Source organism: Alligator sinensis, unplaced genomic scaffold, assembly GCF_000455745.1.
Source record: "Alligator sinensis unplaced genomic scaffold, ASM45574v1 scaffold1219_1, whole genome shotgun sequence".
Classification (NCBI taxonomy): domain Eukaryota; kingdom Metazoa; phylum Chordata; order Crocodylia; family Alligatoridae; genus Alligator; species Alligator sinensis.
The window spans coordinates 472,932-476,134 of NW_005842599.1; the positions used below are offsets into that span (position 1 = coordinate 472,932).

Genomic DNA, 3,203 nt, shown 5'->3' on the forward strand with positions numbered 1-3,203 from the left:
CATACCAGCCATATATGTGTGTGTACCCTGCCTCCAATCGCCCATCCCCAAGCAGCTCCTTCCTGGGGCAAGCCAGGAGCAGAGCAAAATCCCCGACATTTGATTTTATTTTGATCAACCGCCCAGACCGATATCAGAGGATCTAAAAAGAGGACATGTCTGGGAAAACCTGGACGTATGGTAACTCTAGTAGACGCACACACGTGTAGACACACACAGAGCTGGTGAGTGCAGTGGGCTGGTGGGGGGTAGCTCCGGCCACTGTGTGTCATTGTATGTAATATACATTCATACGCATATCGACTTAGATATATTTTTGTTTGTTTTGCATATTATATAGGCATGTATATAGTATATATGTGCCTCTATAATGCGTATAGCACATGACAGCTTGTGCTATATATAAATATATTTATATCTGCCTAGATATAGATGTGTATGTCTAGAGCTTCAGTCCATTAAAGCTTGTGTTTTATATACAGACAAGCTTTTGTGGGCTGAAGCTCACTTCATTAGGTGCCCAGGGCCCAATGGAAGCTGTCTGTTAGACCGAAAGACTTTGTTTTGGAAAAACAGGTTTTTCAAGTGGAGATGTGAGGAGCATCTTTCAGGGCAAAATGGTAAAGTGGACAGCCTCTGTACTGTATTTTAATTATTTCTGTAATAGTAGCGCTTTCACTTCAGCCTTCTAGAAAGAGCAGGTCAGTCATGACTTACTCTTGCAAAAATTCTGTTAGGAAGCACTTACCATTCCTGATATGTACCTGTGTACAGACCATATGTCATGTATACCTGTATAAAGATCAGGCATGAATAAAGATGATAAAAGGAATAAAAGAGGTGAGCCTAACTAACGGAGGAGGTATAATCATAATATGGTACTGTAAAAATTCTGAAAAATACACATTCTGAATAATTATTTCTGTATACTGCCAGGTACAGGGTTTGTCATTGGTACTGCTAGATTGGGTTTATTTTTACACAGGAATCAGTATTTTGGATGTTAGGTGTTTGCAAGGTAGCTTTATGTCTAGGAATATATATAACATTTACCAATTTTTAGCATTGTGATAGAGAGAAGAGGTTTTTTAAAGTTGAAGATGACTTTATTTTGCCAGTGTTGTGGTATGGAAATGTTATGGTATTGATTGAAAAAGGACTTGTTTTTTAAAAGGGTACTATATCATTTTAAAGTCGGGTGCTTTTCATTGTTTCTAGATAACTTGGATAGTGTAGCAAAAGATATATTTACACACTGCCTGTTCCTGTTAGTGACAGCTCAATATTTTTAAAAACTTTATCATATATTTCAGTAGCCCTGGAATGATGTGCATATCTCCCGGAGCAGTATGGCTACAACAAGGCAAGGATGTTTGTGTATGGTTATCTTTTTTTGGACCAGTACAGTTCAGCAAGGATGTTTCTGGATGGTATATTTTTTTGGACCAGATGCATGTTGGGATAGACTTAGACAAGTTTTTGAATGCAGGGAGAAGGTCCATGAAGAAGAATGCACTTCATTTGAAAGCTTGTCTAAGTCTATCCCAACATGCAATTGGTCTGAAAAAAGAGATAATATTTTTCAGTATATGCTGTATGTAGCCTGAAGGCCCAGCCTGGTACTTCTGTGGACCAGCCCTGCATGCTCCTTGCAAAAGATGTACTAGCTCCCAGCATTGCACTGTATGCAGCACATGCTGCACCTGGGCCCATGTTGGACTATTCTATGGCATGCACTGCATGTGATGCCTGCACTGAGCTGGCCCTGCAGGCTGGATCCAGTGAATGTTGAAAAATAGTATCTTTTTTTGGACCAACTTCATGTTGGGATAGTTTTAGACAAGTTCTTGGATGCAGTATGTTCTTCTTCAGGGACCTTCTCCCTGAAGAATAATACACTACATTCAAAAGCTTGTCTAAGTCTATCCCAACATGCAGTTGGTCCAAAAAAATATACTGTCCAGAAATATCCCTACCGAACTGGACTGGCCTTGGATCCAGTGCACAGGCCTGGTCTGGCGTGGATGCTGCATGCAACAAATGCTCCAGTCTGGCCCTATGTGCTGCATACAGTTCATGCGCCAGCACTAGTCCCTGTGCATTGTGCAGCCTGCCCCATGTGGGCTCCATGAGCTGCATGCAGTGAGCAGGGCTGGGGCCAGCACATGCTGCATCCAGTATGTGGGTGCAAGACCACAGGCAGCACAGTGGGCCATATGATAGGCCTCTGCAGGTATCTTTGACACCTTTGAGTTATGGCTTTCTCTTTTCTAAAAGCAGATCAGTAGAAATTTTAATGTTTTATGGGAACATTTCTTTTAGGGCTTTTTGTTTGTTTTGTTTTTTCAAAATGTGAACACTGGGTGCATTTGACCTAAAGATGTAAGCTTACATCCAAAGTATCAGAGTACATTTATATTATGTCCTTTTATTTTGTAAGTCTGTTGTATCAAAATACAGCAGTTGCTGTTATTTAAGTGAGTCTCACTGGGTATAGTATTCAAGTGTGCGTTCATTAAGAGAAGTAACATGCTGAGGTTCAATCTCTTTACTAACTTAATATCAATAAAATTAATAGGATTCGCTAAATGATGATTGCTGTTTTCTCTTGGAAAAAAAATGCTAAAAATTACTTGTCCCCCAGGATGATAAGTAGGAAGGTCTTTAAAATAAGGTGTAATGATGTCAATAGTACCATATTGAACTGCATACCATATACACCTTTCCCCCAAAAAATACCCCTTCAAAATTGGTGTGCATGTTCTAAGTAAAGATTATTTCCGCACTGGGGTGGAGGCATTGGCATGCTAGAATGGCTGTTGGGGATTGACTCAATGGTGGGCATTCAAGAGGGAAATAGTCTACTCTTCAGTGTCAGCCAAAAGCTGCTGCCACTTTGTTGGTGACTGTGACAGGGTTAAAGATACCTGCAACAAAAGAGCGAGTGGTAAGTGAAGGGTGCATAGTATCCCTGTTGCAGGCCTGCATTCAACCATTACTCTGGAAAAAAAAATCTTGATTTTGTCTTCTCAAAACAGGTTGCATGGTTTACTGGGGCTGTGTGGTATGGAGAACATGTGATATATTCCAGATTTGTTTTAATTATTCCCTTGGCTTATATTTACATGGAAAATGAAAAAATATTTCTTAATGTTAAGTAGAATAAATCTCTAAGGTCAGTATAAAGTTGGCTGATTTCTTTC

General features: G+C 40.0%; 1 protein-coding gene across 1 annotated transcript in view; it reads left to right on the plus strand.

Annotated features, from left to right (window-relative positions):
- ZC3H13 (zinc finger CCCH-type containing 13) overlaps window positions 1-3,203 on the plus strand; it is a 64,769-nt gene that overhangs the window by 488 nt on the left and 61,078 nt on the right.